This window comes from Odocoileus virginianus, chromosome 26 (assembly GCF_023699985.2).
Source record: "Odocoileus virginianus isolate 20LAN1187 ecotype Illinois chromosome 26, Ovbor_1.2, whole genome shotgun sequence".
Classification (NCBI taxonomy): Eukaryota; Metazoa; Chordata; class Mammalia; order Artiodactyla; family Cervidae; genus Odocoileus; species Odocoileus virginianus.
The window spans coordinates 34765313-34783032 of NC_069699.1; the positions used below are offsets into that span (position 1 = coordinate 34765313).

General features: G+C 41.5%; 1 protein-coding gene across 4 annotated transcripts in view; it reads right to left on the reverse strand.

Moving 5' to 3' along the window:
- The window catches only part of SYNPR (synaptoporin), a 378090-nt gene that overhangs the window by 248808 nt on the left and 111562 nt on the right, over positions 1–17720 (reverse strand). The gene's annotated exons all lie outside the window — the stretch shown is intronic.

The window sequence follows — 17720 nt, forward strand, 5'->3', positions numbered from 1 at the left end:
GATCGTTTTTAAGCTCTTAAGGATCAACATGATTAAGTATACACATCCACAGCCAAAGAAAAGGCAGAAGGGAATGTAGGTAAGATGAAATACAATCTCTATGTGATTTATATTGGATTTGGTCACCTCTGGGAAGAAACATCTATCTTGAAGATGAAGACTGACATATGATAACACTTAATAAAACTGTCTCTAAGTTTAGCTTGAAGGGGTAAGCCTATATCTGATGAACACTGTGGATGAAAACAATGTTATATTTTTAAAAGTGCTCATGTGATGATTGTTCATATATTTAAAACTCATGAATGCTGTTGGAAAAAGCAGAGTGATTTAAATTTCTTTTTCTTCACTGGCTGTAATACAACACCCTGATTAACCACACAAGTATTAATTTTCAAAAGCAAGGGAAAGAGGTAATAGAGAATTGATAGTTACTAACCTTGCCTTTAACAAAAATAGCAGTCATTCTGAAAACATCTTATTGGGTACTGTACTCTGAACTCTTTTTTTTTTTTTTATTTTTATTAGTTGGAGGCAAATTACTTTACAATACTATAGTGGTTTTTGCCATACACTGACATGAATCAGCCATGGATTTACATGTGTTCCCCATCCTGAACCCCCCTCCCACCTCCCTCCCCATCCCATCCCTCTGGGTCATCCCAGTGCACCAGCCCTGAGTACTTGTCTTATGCATCCAACCTGGACTGGCGATCTGTTTCTTTGATAATACTCTGAACTCTTAATTCACTAGAAGTAACTCAAAAGCTATCACTAGTAGATGCAGCAGGCCACACCAAGAAGTCAATATTGTGTCAACACTTCAAAACTGAACTTTTAATCCTCCCAGTTTGGGATGGGTTGTTTTTGTTTATTTGTTTGCTTGCATTTTTAGATCCCTCTAGTATTGGGTGAAACAGATTAAGAGTGTCCTGAGCTCAGTTCTCTCTCTTCTGGCAACATTTTCATCAATCACAATCCTTTCTCTCTCATTGTGGGAAAAAATGCAGCATTTCACAGGTTCACCTTATGAAAGGTGTGCCCTGCCTCTAGCCTGAAAACCGCCAGTGGGGGAGAAATTTCAAACATATTGATTCTATGTCAGTTGCATTTTCCTCCCAAAAGATCCATTTGAATTTTATTGGCTTAAATGAATTTCAAATAGGGGGTTCAGTGCTCAGGTGCAAAAGAATGCATCTGGGACCTCTGAATTTCAACTGTGTCGTGCTTCTCATCATGCTTATTGGCAGCTGTTTTCATTTTTTAATTACTCAGGTGGTATAGATGCTTTGCAATGTTCTACCTGAAGGGCCACCTCCGTGCTTTCCAGCTGACCACAAAGTGCAAGAAAATAATGCTGAAGGTGAATTTAAAAAAGGTGAGAATTCTATAAATCCTTCACAAATACATCAATTCAGCAGCAACTGCTTTTTATATTTTTCCTCAGTAACAAACCAGATGCCTTGAAGTATTGATATGTATGTTACCATTACATCTTTATTTTGACTCTACGTTCCAAAGACTGAAAAGCAAAGGGATGGATTTCTTAGGATCAATTTAAAAAGCTACCTTAATTTAGCCACTACTGCATATACCTCTCCCTAGACTGGCTCCCTTTCGCCACATCCACATCTTTGTAGTTGAGTGGAAATACAATACACATTCTCCAGTTACAAATACATAATTTGCTTGTAGTCACAAAAGCACAGCCTGAGAAGGAGGCTATGCAGTTTTAGAAGAGAGAAAAGCACTAATAAAATATGGTGTGTTATTGTAAGCCCCTGCAAATCACTGCAGACTAGGAGCTGGCTGTAGATTGCACTGACGAAGTGAAACTCTGACTGAGGGGAACGATGAAGAGCTTGACTCCAGAATGAGTCTGCCTGGCCCTGAGTTTCATCATTATCACTGTGTTTGTGCCTCAAATTTGCCCTCTGTCTCTGTTTTCTTATCTGTAAAATGGGGAGGTAATGTGATCTCCATCCTGGGATGGCTGTGAAGATTCAAGGAAACAAGCCATGCAAAGTGTTTAGCACAGTGCCAGACATACAGTAGGCACTTACTGAATGGAAATGATGGCTGCATTCTTTATCTTGCTAAACAGAATAAATGGTCTCATCATGAAATAAAAATTCCCTTTGTTATTCCCAATGTGGCACAGATTCCTACTCCTTGGAAGAGATGACAACATTACTGGAGGGATAGGGCATTCTGGACTTCTCCAAAGAGATGCTTTTAAGACCAGGAGTGCTAGTCCTCAGTCACACAAAAGGTCTTGATGTCTTCAAGACACGGATGCCCCATTGCTCTTCCTCTGTCAGTGGATGTGAGCCTGCCTGGAGCCCTAACAGTTTTGTCAACTGGCAAGCTGGAGGACAAGATGCTTTCACCTGCAGGGTGCCACCCCTCACATCTGCATTCATTTCTATTACTGAACAGCTTCAGAGGACAATCAACTCTTTTTACACCTCACAATTTTGTACATAACCTGTTACGACAGCCACATGAAGAGAAAGATGGCAAAAATATTAAGGGATCCGTTGGGGGAGTGGGTGTTGGGAAGATGAAGACAGATGTTCAGCGCTGTTGAGTTTACTTAGCACTAAACGCCAACAGCCCAAGGATGAAAGCTTTCTTTTTTCAACAAATGATCAGCTGAGGAACACTTGGTTCCAGGGAGGGCTTATGCCGTCTAATACTGCTGGCAGTAGGAACATGCCTATTTGACCAATAAGAGGCAATGTAAGTTCATATGGGTTTGGAGGATTTTTAAAATATATATATAATAGCTTTTTAAAAAAAATTATTGGAGGATTTTTGAGGCTGAACACAATTAACCAAAACTTAAAAATCTGTTTGTCAGAATGAATGGTTTCATTCCAGCTTGCAAAGAGTGTGTGAGGGGCTGAATGCTCAAAAGGACCACATTTCCAGATTCCTAGACACTATATTTCCATGAGCTGCTCCTAGACTACCTCAGGATCTGAATCATGGCTCTTATGGAAAAGATTCTATGCCTAAGAGGTCTATGCACACATGACGTTCCCAACTTTACTTTCAAAATCTCTGAAAATAGAACCACCCCTCTTGCTTCTTATTTAATGATGCTTTAACTTTCATTATAAATATATTCTCTAATCCATTTCAACATGAAAAAAAGACAATGCAGATTTGTTGTCTGTGTAACAAAAAGAGAAGATGAAAGCCTCAGTTTGTTTCCATTAGAGCAATTACTTAATCATCTTATCATCTCTGTCTAGGATAATTATATTAATAGACTTTCTCTGAGATTTCTGAATTAACAACAAAGAATTCAGATCCTTTAACACTTTCTGGAAAAAAGAAAAAAAAAAGCAGTTAACCAGGTAATGCCTTTTAAAAACCATAACCAGCAGTGGTGAGCAGATTGTGGGTTTGCACTAGTATGAATTTAATAACAGCAACTTTTCTCTTGATCAGCATCAGATATAGAAACAGGAGAGCCAGGGCTGGGCATTTGACAGATGGTGGCACAAATACACAGTGCAAAGAAAGAGAAGCAACAGCCACTTAACGATTAGCTCTTTTCACAGAATTCTGGAGTAATGATCTGAACACTTTCCATAAATTCAGTTCTTTTCAAGGTGCATGTACCTAATCTTAAGAGAAAACTCATCCATCCTACTCTGGTTTAAGACCTCATGAAATCAGCATACCCCTTTTGGCACAGCACACAATATTTATCAGCTATTTATGGAGTTTAAGAAATTCTTGCTCTGACACTAAGGAAGAAACTTTAATTAAAATGGTATGCAGGCAGGTTATGGCACAATGAATATACTTAAGACATTAAACACTCCTGGTGTGAGGCAGAATGACATTACATTTTTATGAAGCCAGATATAAGTTTGCTTTAATAGTTTCCTTACTATGTTCAAAGACACCCAACACATTCTTGAACAACCAAGATAAGCATCAGACTACCACACAGCACAGCTCTTCGGTTTAAACAGACGAATACAAGCAAGCAAAGTAAGAGATAAAAAAGACGTTATCACTAAAGATTTCAAATAATGATATTTGGAAAGATAAGTGACTGTACAGTCTAAATCTATGCAAACACACACACAGCCAGCTGTAAATCAAGAGAGATAGAAACTTACCGGAGCAAATATCACCATACACATTTACAAAAGAATTGATAATCCAACTTCCCTCTCCTGAAACAAAATAGAGGCTGTCTCATACTAAAAATCAAGCTTCTCTGTCCACAGCACCAGCCACTGGTCCCTCTTTTTATGAAGCAAAGGAGGAGAACGAGAAAATCAATGAGGAGGGTAAGGGAGATGTTATACCAATCAGGTAGCAGCTTCTGCTTTATTTGCAGAGAGATGGCAAAACGGTCATATTATTAGACAGTGACAACCCACAGGCGAAGTACAGCAACCTGATACTTCCCTCTGGTGAGAGGCTGCCTGCTTTGTGGGAGGTGGTTACCATCCCACACTTGGCTTTTTGCTCCCAACTACAAGTGCGGGACTGGCTGCTTTGAGTAAGCTGCCTGCATCACCCGGGGAGCACGGGCTCCCCCTCGACTCTGCCTGCCCCCTCCTCCCTTCACCCAAGGCTTAAAAACAAACTGGGAAATCAAAAGGAGCTGGGATTTTGTTGTGTCTGGGGTGCTTGGGGGAAGCGTGGTTTTAGAAAATCCTTATGAATAGATTTGCATAGATTAGGGAAATGGGTAGGTATTTGTTTTAAAAATTGCCCCTGTTTTTATGGAAAAGTCTGGGTGTGATGCCGGATCCCTGTTTGGGAAATTCATACCACAACCCTAAATAATGAGGAAGGTGATGGCATCAGAAGACAGGCTTTTCAGGCTCTGGCTACTGGGGAAAGGACAAATGATGACTTGGTGGCTTATCTGTCCCAGGAGTGTGACTTAAAGTCTCCCTGGCAGGTTTCGAAAGGTTTTGGTGTGACCTGGGTCTGCTTTATCTACAAATGGGCCTCTGCGGGATGGGGTTGGCCCAAGACAGCATATTTGGGGGGTATTTGTAGTGAATTCGTGAGGAGGCTCCCGAAGGTTAGATGTTCTCCACGCCAGCTTCCTGAGGCCCTTCTCTCGGGGGTCTGCACCACAGTAAAGGAGGGAGAAACCCACAAGCCTCTTTCCCACCAAGTTCCCTACTTCAGGATTCCTCTGGGGACAGAACGGTGTTAGGCTGGCCCAGGCATCTCTGCTTCATCTTTTGTGTGGTCAGTGATGGCCCAACCGAAGCTCCCTTCAGCTGGCTAGACTTTTTATTGGTGGTTATTAATTCAGAATCCATCCTGAGTCTTTCCTTGGGGCCCTCTCTCTGTCTCACACACACTAGCACCAGCACGGCAACAAGCATCATGACAGTCATCATCTCCTTCCTCCTGTTCTTCCTCTTCTAAACACATAATAACAGCTCGAGGAAGTTGGGGGACCAACCAAACAACCAAACCTGATGAGGAGTCCCAGGGTTCCAGCCTCAGTCTTCCATTGTCTTGTTCCGTAACTTGGGAAGTACTTGAGGTCTCCAAGCCCCAGTTTGCCCTTTTTGAGATGGGCACATAACACCGCACAGAGCTGTTAGTGGAGGGCGATGGGGAGCAAATGAAAACTGGCTATAGTATTTCAACTCAGGTACAACTTGGGCTCAACATCCTCCAGCCGCCTGTCCCCACCTTCTCCTATGATGTGTCTGCTCCTCACAGGTCACCCTCCAGGAGATGCATGAAAGCTTCAGCCTGTAGGTGGCCCCTTTGAAATTCTGATAAACTCATTCCATCCCCTACCTGTACTCTCTTCACTGCCACGCCTTACCAGCCAACTGAAAAACCACTGCATTTCAAGAAGAGAAGTTACACAGGGGAGTAAATTAAGCAAATGAACACAGAAAAAGCAAGCAAAAAAAAAAAAAAAGACTGAGAACCACCTGGCATTTCCATTAGTTTTTCGTAAGCATTTGTGGAATAAATGAATGAAAGGCTGACTAAAGGAGTAAGGCCCCTTTGCTAAAGGCCACAGTTCCTGCCAGGCAGCTGGTGATCAGCAGTGTTCCAACGAGTTAAAGACACACATTTAGAGCCACCCACCCGTGGGGCACATGCACACTTGACAGTTTCTTGAGGTGGACAGTGAGTCATTTTTATCAGCGTTTTGAATATTAAGAGCCCTACTTCCAGGAAAAGAAAAAAAGCTCTGTCTTCCACATAGCAATGCCAAACACTCCCTCAGTATTTGCTTGTGTCAGGAACTAGTCTAAGTTTCTGTTGTTGTTCTGTATAAGTGGTTGTCATGTGTGGGCCTCATGTCATGTGAACTGTGAGGAGTTACAATTTTCATTCTGGTTTAAAAAGAGGAAACCAAGATGCAAAGAATTAAGTCCAAAGCCAACAGTCAATAACATAAAGCCACGGTTCGAAGCCAGTTGAATGCCAGGTGCCAAGGCATTAACCTCTCTGTTAATAGACACCACATTGTGGCATTTACACTTTCATTTACTTAGGGTCCAGGGTGTGCAGAATCCACACATGGATTCCTGGACCCTGAAGTGACTCCACAACTCTTCCCAGTACATGGATTCATACCACAGAGACTGGGAAGCCCAGGAATAGAAAGAAGGTCTACCAAGCTGCCAAAGCCCCAACCAGGCTCTCCATTCTGTGTGGCCTTGACCTGATTTAACCCCTGGTGGATGGGCAGCGCAAGGCCCAGTTTCAGGATTGCCCATGGCCTGACCAGTGACTCTGGGTATGTCCCTTCATTTACCCATCTTTCAGGTTTTCTCAAGTTAAATGGAATGGTTTCCACTAAAATCTCTAAAAGGCTTTCTGGGTCAACGTTGACTAGATAAAGTTCTAAGACTAAGGGTTTGACTCTATCCTGCTGCTGGGGTGAGCTGTCCATGCCTCCTATTTTTTCAAGATAAAACATCAACACTTTCTCTAGCTCCCCTGCCACCTCTTCCCTCCCCTTATGTCTCACCTGGATCAGATAGATCCCTAACTGACCTCCCTGTCTTTACTCCTATCCCACGAAATCATTCTCCATGTTGTCCAGATTGAGCTACTAAGAATATAGATTAGATCACTCATTTGAAAAAAAAGAAAATTTCCATTGTTGTCCAATAGGCTTCAAATAAAACTTAAACTCTTTATTGTGTCTTCAAATCCTGATGTGACCTGGCTACCACCTGCCTTTTTGTTTTCATCTATTTCCAACCCTCTCCTTCCCTACTCTTCGATCACACTAGCCTTTACTGCCTTCTCACTTGCTGTTTCTTTTGCCTAGAACATTCTTTCCTCAGATCTTTGCCTGTTCTCTTCCTTTGTCACTGGACAGTTGGTTCTACTGTCCACTCTTTAGAGCAGGGGTCCCCAACCTCCGGAATCTAGTGCCTGATGGTCTGAGGTGGAGCTGATGTGATAATAATAAAATGCACAATAAATGTAATGTACTTCAATCATCTCAAAACCATCCCTGCTCCAGCCCACTCCATGAAAATTTCTCTTTCACAAAATTGGTCCCTAGTACCAAAAAGATTGGGGACCACTGCTCCTTCTCCCTAACCACCACATGTAAAAACATCCTTTCTGTTTCCCCAGTCACTCCCTTTCACATTACCCTTTATTTTTGTTGTAGTGGTGATGGCGGTGTTGGGGTGTGTGTGTGTGAAATATGGGTTTTTGTACTTCTTATTGCCTGATTGGTTCTTATTTACTTGCTTAGTTATTGATTATCTTCTTTTCTTTGAGATAACCTCTGAGAAAACAGGAAGTCTGTTTGTTTTGCATAACATCGTATTCCCTGTGTTTATGAGAATGTGTGGCACACGGTAGATGTTTAATAACGTCTCATGCATGGATTGATTAATCAACACAAGAACAACTCAGTGTTGACAAAGAGGCAAAGAAACCTGCTTCTCAACAGAGCTTAGCCTTGAAAGCTAATGCAGGTGAACAGAGGTGACTGATTCAGTCATATTAATGGACACAGACTGTTTGTACTTCCTCATCTGGGGAATCTTCTTGAAAGGTTGTGGACTTCTGCATTATGTTGATTTAAGTGGAGGCCATGTCAAAGAGGAGAGCTCCTTCTGTAAAGCGTCTGAGCAGATGTTCTATAGAAGCGTGGGTGCCAGGGTTCAATTCTTCTAGACTCACATGGATATTTACATACCTGACTCTCATCAGAAAACAAACAGTCCTGAGAGCCAGCCATTTAGACTGCCCTTCCCTCCATTCTAGCAGACAGCTGAGACAGTCGGCTACCACTCTCTCCAACATGCCACTGGAACTGACAAGAAGAAAGCAATATGCCATTGTTTGACAGTTTTTATTTTGAAAAAATGATATTAACATTGTCACTACTGCCTTAAAAATAACATTTATCATTATTAGACTATTCAAAATAGTGCAGTGTTCTCTAAGTTGGGCATTTATAGAGAAAGTAAAATAGATGAAAACAATCTGTGATTCTCTGCAAACATCATTAGCAACGCTAATTTCCAATGTGGTCAGGTCTTCAACTCTGGTCTTTCAACTGAGTGTGGCCTTCAGACAACTTCAAATGATTTTTTTTCCCCTGAACTGAAATGCTGGTCTCCCTTTTGGTGGACGTGCCTCCCGGCAAATGCAACAGTTCTTTTTCCTTACAGCTTCTATTTCCAAACATCTGGCTTCTCCGAAGGGGTCCTTTCAGGCCTGTTTGCTTCAAGTTTAGACAGTGGGAAGTCTAGCTTTCTAAGCATTTAGCAAACACTGAGAGGAAAATTCCAGCACCATGAGACTTTCTTCCTCTGCTGCTATAGGAGGAACAAGGTAATCAAAGACAAGAAGGCTACTCTGGCCATACTAATAAATGGCCCAGGGTATTAGCTAAGTTTCTTCCATTTAGCTCCCAAAACAATTTCAAATCTTTTGAGCTATAGCAATGAGAGCACTTACATCCAATCCACTCATGGAACAGCCTTGAAATCTTTAATTGTGTCTTCCTTACTCTGACTGCAAACAGCTCCTAGCAGGAGTAAAATGCAGTTATTTATTTATTCTGATGTGGATGTAGAGAGGATCAGGGGAGAAATTTCTAGACCTCTTTTTAAAAATTTTTCTTGAAGGAAAAAGAGTGATTTCTTCCAACTTTATCTTTTTTTCTTTTTCAAATACCTAATGCAATAAAATAATATCAGTAACATTTGAACATTTATTAGGTTACTAGCTTTCCTCAGCCACATTTAAGGCTGGCAAACGGTAAGAAATTGAACACAGATGAGCAGTGTGTGGAAATAAAAAAAGGTAAGAAATATAGTAGAATAAGGTTTGAGGAGCATTTGGATGCTAGAGTGGAAATGTAGCCCTAAATTATAGTGGGAGGATAAAGGCCACAAATGATAGTGAAAACTGCAAGTGAAACAGACAGAGAGAACAAACTTCTGGTTACCAAAGGGGAAAAGGAGGGGGAGGGATAAATTAGCAATTTGGGATTAACAGATACACACAAGTATATATAAAATAGATAAATAGTAGAGACCCACTGTATGGCATAGGAAACTATAGTCAGTATCTTATAATAACCTGTAATGGAAAAGAATCTGAGTAGGTCTCTCTCTCTCTCTCTCTCTCTCTATATATATATATATATATACATACACACATATATTTATATACACACATATATATATGACTAAAGTTACTGCATACCTTAAACATTGTAAATCACTTCATTAAAAATAAATTAAAAAAATAATAAAACAAAACAAAAAATAGCAAGTGAAATATGGTTGACACGGTCTCTGAAGACCATGCATCTAAGCAGGATCACACCATGTTCATCTCTGTATCCTTCAAAGCAAAATGCCTGGCACAGAGCAGCCAAGCAAAGACGATTTGTTGAATGCAGGAGGACAGAGGACCTGGGGGCAGACACCGCACTGGACGGCTCCTGCTTGTCCCTCCAGCTCCCCTTTCCCACCCATTCTGTGTCCACCTAACTGGACCACATGGATCAGTGCTCATCTCCGAGGCTTCCCAGCGGAGGGGCAGCCAATGGGAAGCACTGCCAGGAAGTCAGAGGATGAGAGGGAAGAGGTCTGGGTACTTAGTCTCTTGGTCACTACTGATGTGTATCTAAGTTGCTTCTGCCTCTCTGGCAAATGCTACAGGTGCTGTGACATTGCCTTCTCCACACACTTTCTTTGTCTCTCTTTCTGTCTCTCCCCTCCCGTCCCCTACACCCACTTGATCCTTCAGTTCTGGGATGCTAACAGCTCCTTTCAGTTGCTATCCTCAAGGTGCTGCATAGACACCACTGCTTTTTGCTTTAGTTAAGTTCTGCCTACTCCTTTAAAAAAAAAAAAAAAAATATATATATATATATATATATATATATATAAACCTCCTCCTTTAAAAAACAAAACTCCCCTTAATCACCCAGTTTGAGTGTGCCAGCTCCTTTCTACCTAGAACATCACTATACAAACAGGTGGATCTGAGTTCCAGTTCTGTCCCTTACTCCACGTAGTGTTTTCACTCTCCATCACCTATAAGATCAGTGCTTATAAACTACTGCATGCAGAGTGTAAATACAGAGCAAACGTGACATCTAACAATGTGGGAACACTTACATCTTGATACTGTTTGCCAGCTTCTGTTTGCTTTATAGAGATTATCGTCTGGCTCTTTTATTTTCCCTCTAGAGGGAAGAGCTTGTCACGTTTCAGAAAGGAAAGGACAGCCCACGCCGTGTTCAGAAAGACTTATCAGATTTTCCTCTCTTGAATATGAGGGAGGTATAGGAAGGAACTGAGGCATAAAGCTTAAAGTAAGTGTTTGTTGAACTGGCTTTGAGTGTCTGCATTTCTACTCAGTCTACAGAGCAGGTCTTTGGAGACTTGCTTCCTACTAACACTTCATGGAGGGCAGACTAGGAATTCCCTAATATTCAACCATGATCGCCTGGACTTTAGGCAAGAACTCCAGTGTTAATATAAACTCAGTAATTTCTGCTTGCATTCCTACTCTAATCAAATACTTCAAGCCAATAGAGGGATTGAGTGCCTTTAGAAACTTCAATAGCCCAGAAAAACTAACTCTGGAGGGAAGGGGACTCAGGTTTTATATATCACAGCTAAACCCTACTTAGGGCTCATGTTTTCAATAGGAGAGAATAATCTCAAATCCATGAGAACTTTGATATTTTCCCAAAGGAAGGACAATTACTCATCATTCTAAAAATTTCAGTTCAGCCATTGTTCATGGGGTGAGTGCTATATGCCAGGCGTGTGCTAAGTTCTATGGATTGTTGTTGTTTAGTCGCTAAGTTGTGTCTGACTCTTTTGAGATCCCATAGACTGTAGCCTACCAGGCTTCTCTATCCATGGGATTTCCCAGGCAAGAATACTTAAGAGTGGGTTGCCATTTCCTTCTCCAGCGGATCTTCCTAATCCAGGGATCAAACTCAGGTTTTCTGCATTGGCAGGCAGATTCTTTAATACCAAGCTGCCAGGGAAGCCCAAGTTCTGTGGATAAAGTGGTGAAAAAGATAAACATGGTCCCTGCCAATAGGTTCTGAGGATCTTTCTGATTTATCTGCATAAGTCAGGAACCTTGGAGAAGGAAATGGCAACAGTACAGAACTTCTCAAATAGGCAAAGCTAAAAACTGTTAGAAGTAGGGTTTGAACCTAGGCTGTCTGACTCAGAAGTTCCAGCTGTAAATCTTACTATCAGCGTTGCTAATGTGTGCAATTTTAGTATAAACATACAAAGTGAGTAGCTGACCATCATTTCTCTGACTGAGCTTATATTTACTGGAAAACACAAGTGATGATGTAGTTTAATGGCATAATTTCTGATGATAACATCTGCTGTTCTGGTGTGAAAGTGAAAGTTGCTCAGTCGTGTCTGACTCTTTGAGATCCCATAGACTATACTGTCTATGGAATTCTCTAGACTAGAATATAGAAGTGGGTAGCCTTTCCCTTCTCCAGGGGATCTTCCCAATCCAGGGATTGAATCCAGGCACCCTCATTGCAGGCAGATTCTTTACCAGCTGAGCCACAAGGGAAGCTGTTCTGGTGTAGATGTTTAAAGACAGTCTCACCAGACACCTCTAGACAGCAGAATCATTCTTCCTGCTAATATTGCATAGTATCCAATACTGCTTGCATGTGTGTGTGTGCATGTGTGCGCACCCATGCACACCCATGTCCACCTCTTTGTGACCCCATGGACTTTAGCCTGCCAGGCTCCTCTGTCCATGGAATTTTCCAGGGAAGATTACAGGAGTAGGTTGCCATTTCCCGCTCCAGGGGATCTTCCCAACCTAGGGATTGAACCTGCATCTACAGTGTCTCCTGCGTTGCAAGGGGATTCTTTACTGCTGTAGCTACGAAATACATCTTTGCTAAATCAAGAAGAGAAAGTGGATAAACTTCCTTAAGCCCACATTCATAATTATAACCAAAGACTCAGCTCTATGTTTTCCTACCATGTTTTTTAAATAGAGAGAGCTCCGTCAGCTTACAAGTGTGGCTGTTCCTGACACATATTACTTAAAGCCTCATGTGAATCCACAAGATTGATAGCTGTTGCTATGATGAAAGATTAAGACTTTATATCAGAAAGAATCCCAGAGGTCCATTTTTAACATGAGTCTTGTTGGTAATGTCATAAGAGGGAAGGGATTAAAAACATGGAGACCATTTTCAATATTCTTGCACAGTCCACTGAGAAATGGATAGTAAACCAGGTCATGGGACACATGACTTCACTGATGGGTTCCCCACAAAGAGAGGCATCATGGCCAATGTGTATACTTGTTGGGCCCCTTTTAGTCTTTAGAAAGTTTAGTCTTTATAAACTTCAATTTCTTCACCTGTAAAATGGGGATAATAGTGATGATGCTAGCATGTTATAAGTAACAGGGAAGGAAGCCTGGACAGTAATTGTAACACAAGTGTTGTGTACTCTCTCTCACTGCAAATGCTTAAGGCCAGAGAGGTTTAAGAATTAAATGCCTGCAAAACGGCTTTCTGGTTTTCCTTTCCTTCCCAACAAACATGCCTCCAAAATCTACACCAAATTCCAGCTCTTAATAAAACATGGTATCGGTAGGAAAGACAAAGATGTCTGCATCTACTCCATGTATTTTACAAAATGTAGAATTTGTAACACGAGAGCCAAGAAGTTCCAAAAATTCTAGTCATGGGCTATCTGCCTATGATTCTATCTGAAACTATTCTCCCCACTCTGCTCCCACCTTCCCAAACCTGCCTCAATTTGGGGATGTGACTGGTTACATGAGGTACAGCAAGAGAATGGGGTCCATCAGAGAGACCTGAGGCTTTATTTCAATTTAAGGGCTTCTGAAATTTTCGAAAAACCTCTCTCTTTGGCCTGAGCATGTCTTCTGCCAGAAGTGTCTCTGGATTACTACAATATGGAATTTGGCCACTTGACTTAAAACAAACGGTCTTTTTGGTCAGTTCATTTGGCCAATCGCTTAAAATTTTACAAGCCAAAAAGATCCCCCTCTCTGGGGATGCTTCCTGCAATCTTAATTTATATTTTACCCAGCTCCTTGGATTCAGGACTACCATGAAAGATGCTGCAGTCATGGCTACCCACAGGGCAGCCGTGGTGCCAACACAAGTCTTCCTCAGTGAAAATACTCTGAGAACTGAAACTTACAACGCTATGCAGAGTAACCCTTGCTGTCTGTGCTCCTGTCTGCCTCCAGAAACATAATACATAACCACACTTTCTGTATCACTTGATTATCTATTATTGCAAGCCTGCTTAGAACTATTCAATATGCCATGTGCACTCACACAGAGAGAAACCAGTTTTCTTTTTCAGCTGTGCAACTAGTTTTTAAAACAGACTGCTTTACCAATGGCTCCCTTAAAATGTTAGTGTCTTCGTAAACATCCCAGAGTTGTTAAATGATACAAATTAAGAGAGTGGCGCTGAAGAACAGGACATTCTGATATTTCCAGAATGTCACTTATCACAACTCTAAGAGCAGCCCTTTTCCTCCCAGCTCTATGGAAGTGTGAGCACAGAAACTCCCTGGAAGAGTCAGGAAACACAACTTGTTCTGACATGAGCTGGAGTAGTATAGCAGAAGTCAGCCTTATATTCTGCTTGGAAAAAAGAGAGTCTACTCTTCCTGTTAGGATACCGCAACACTCCGGGATGTGGATCCTGGGGCTCAAAGCCACTGAGAAGTGGGGTTCTTAAACCCGGTTGCGCATTTGGACACAAGCAGCTCAGGTGACAAGAGGAAGGACCTGCTTCAAACTCAGACCTCCTGAATCACAAATCAGAAGGGTCCCCACCTCCTCCTCCCCAGTGGGAATTTGATAAGGCATGGGTGTTAGCGACCCCTGTACAGTGGATGAAGCCAGTGTTTGGAGTAAACTATCAGCAGCCATGGTGCTTGTTCCATGAGGCGAGATCCATATTCAACCAAGACTCTGAGAAGGAAGAAGAGTTTCACTTCCAGAATGAAAATCTGCCTCTGGAATCTGTGTCGCGGAGGTGGGAATGGGATTCCTCATACCTCTTTCCTGTCTTAAGGTTTCCTCTTTCACTAAGCACTCTCTCACCCAAAAAGACAAGAGGGGAAAACAATACAAAAGTAATGACAACAATGACTATGGCATGTACTTATGTGCCAGGCCCTGGTCTGAACACTCCATATGAATTAACTCATTTTGTCCTTCTTAAAATACAACTAACTTTAAAAAAAAAAAAGTCCCCCAATCAACAAAAATGTGCCTTGAGCCATTTCCCAGAATCAGCCTGGATCCTGCCCACTCCCATCAAACAGGCCCAATCCTCTCCAGAACAAGCTGTCTTTGGTTGCCCTCTCCATCAAGGTTTCTACTGAAACAACATTCTAAGTGCAAGTAGTTTATTCAGAAGGTGATTTTAGGAAAGACAGGGAGGGACTGAGTTGGGGAGATGAAGGCAGCTAGCAAAGGGTGTATTAATGAGGAAAGGAGGCTGGCCTGGTTATTTTCCAAACCCTTTTCAGCTCCTGCAAGCATTAAATCCCCTGTAGATCCCACTGGAGGGGCTGAAGCCCTCAGGCTGAGAAGCTGGGTCCTTGAAGGAGGAGGCCAAGGGCCTGTGATGGAGCAGTGAATGCTCGTGGATAGGATGTGGACCTGACACTGACTGCTCCAGAGCCTGCCGGGGATCTTTGAAAGGCCTAAGTCACCAGCAGGAAAGGAAATAAAAGGGAAGAAGGAAACCATGACTCTTCTATGAGGGAATCAAAGAAAGACTATGCAGGTTCTGGGTTTGTTTTTCCTGCAAGATTTTTTCCTTTATGTTTGGTTTTTAAGGGGCTTGGTGACATATGGACCTGACCAAGCTTCTCTTGTCAAGTGTTTGCTTTAATGCCTCATCCCTTTGCTTGTGCTGTTGCCTCCAATAAAATGCCATCACTTTTCCTCTTGGATAAATACAACCCTACGTGCGCTTCAGAGACCAATGCAATTGCCTCTGCTACCCATTTTAGTTTTTTTCATTGATAGTCTTTATTTCCTTTGGTCTCATTCACAGTTAGCCATCTTCATGTTTGTCTTTCCCTTTTAAACCAACATTTTACAAGTGATGAATGCTCACTAAATGCCTGTATTTTATTTTATTTATTTTTTTAATGCCTGTATTTTAAATGGATGGAAAAGATGACTTCTAAATAAAGCGATTTCAAGCTTCTTCCCTACGCCTTGCCTTCAGACCCTGGGCATATGATAGTGGGAGGGATATACTGTACCTCTTTGTACAATTTCAAAATTCTGTTAGTTCATTCAGTGTTAGGGATTTCTAGCATCTTCCTCTCTGTCCTTAATAAAGGCCCAATACTGTCTGATTGTAATCAGGGCTCAAGTAATGTTTCAGTAAGGAGGTGGTATAGATGAGGTGACAGATCCACTAGTGAGGGAACTAGCATCACTGAAGACAGAGTCAGAAATAAAAGAAGCACTGTTGGCTCTGCCAAGAAGGACAACATCTTCATTTATCACCCGCTACTTCCAGGAGTAAATCTCCCCATATTCTTTGTTGAAAAGCCTCTTTCCCTATTGAGGATTCGCTATTTGGTTTGGTTTGTGAACTCCTACTCATCCTTCAAAACCTAGCTTATTTGTCACCCCTTAGGTGAAGAGGAAAAAGGGGAAGAAGCTGATATTTGTGGAGCACTCACTATTTCAGGAGCTTCCTAAGTGGTTCAGATGGTTAAGAGCAGGAGACCTGGGTTCCATCTCTGTGTTGGGAAGATCCCCTGGAGAAGGAAACGGCAACCCACTCCAGTATTCTTACCTGGAAAATCCCATGGACAGAGAAGCCTGGCAGGCAATCCATGGAGTCCCAAAGAGTCGGACATGACTGAGCGATTTCACTTTCACTTTACTATTTCCAGGCACTGTGTGGAGCACTTAGGTTCTTTTATGTTATTCTTTCAACAAAACTGCAAGGCAGGCTTTAGCCTCATTCTCCAGAAAAGAACAGTAGGGCTAAGCAAAAACCTACTTAATAAGTGATGAAATCAAGATCTGAATCCAAGTCTTGCCTTATAAATAATTCTTTTCATAATAACCTTTGAGTTTACCTAACTCAGGGTTATAATGAACCCTCACAATAAACCTGTCAATGAGGTATTATCCACCACATTTTACAAGGACACATTGATCTAGTGGGATCTTTTCTTATCTCCATTTTTTCTTCTATTGTGACTGAAATGTCTGTTATGATAGTTGCTTTAATATTTCACAGTGCTTTGAAAAAGTTCATAATTTATGTGACAAACTAACCTTTGGCAAAACAGGGCTGTGGAATGCTAATATCCTAACACACTGAGGCCATCTAGATGTATTTTATTTATTTCATTCAGGTCACTCGTATCTTTACCTCTTTGGCACCTGATAATGTGCTTTGGATGCAACGTGCCTTGGATTCTCAGATCTAGCTCTTGTCTTTTCTTGGATAGAGTCAAGACCAAGAAAAGCAGCCAAGGACATGTCACCAAGCTTCTGTACGCTAAAGTTCATGTACCTTACTTAGGTTGAAGGTTTCCTGGTCCTTGCTCAGAGCATAATTACTCTTATTCTACAAACAATCTTAATAAAGTGGTTTTTTCTAAGATGAGAGCATATTAGAAGAAGCCAAGTAAAATGGAACGTCAAAGGCAGGCACACTTAAAGCCCATGGGAGCAAGAGACAGCACAGAAACAATAAAAAGGGCATAAACGAGAACTTGAAAGCATAACATTCTCAGAATATTTTATATAAGGGTGAAGAAACCCTACTTTGCTCCACAAAGCTCTGAAGATGTCATTGCACTATGGCAAAGAACAATACTGTCAAAAACTATGTTATGTTCGGTTTTCATCAACTCTATTTTAAAACACAAGGACATGAACAACTTATACTTTTAAAGACTTCTGTTCAAAATAGTCTTTCTTTTAAAAAAGGAACCAAAATTTTGGTTGTTAAACAGGCAAAACTTCAACTATCAGAAATCACAGCAATTAAGAAAGAATACTTCCCTAGGGGTTCCAGAGACTGCTACAGACCTGAGATGGTGCCAGCCCTGGTAATACGCAGAGTGTGCAAAAGTGCTAAGAATAATTGGAAATTTCATGGCTAAATTCCACTTGAGATCAAGGCCATTGGATATATCTTAGAGAGCTACTTTGC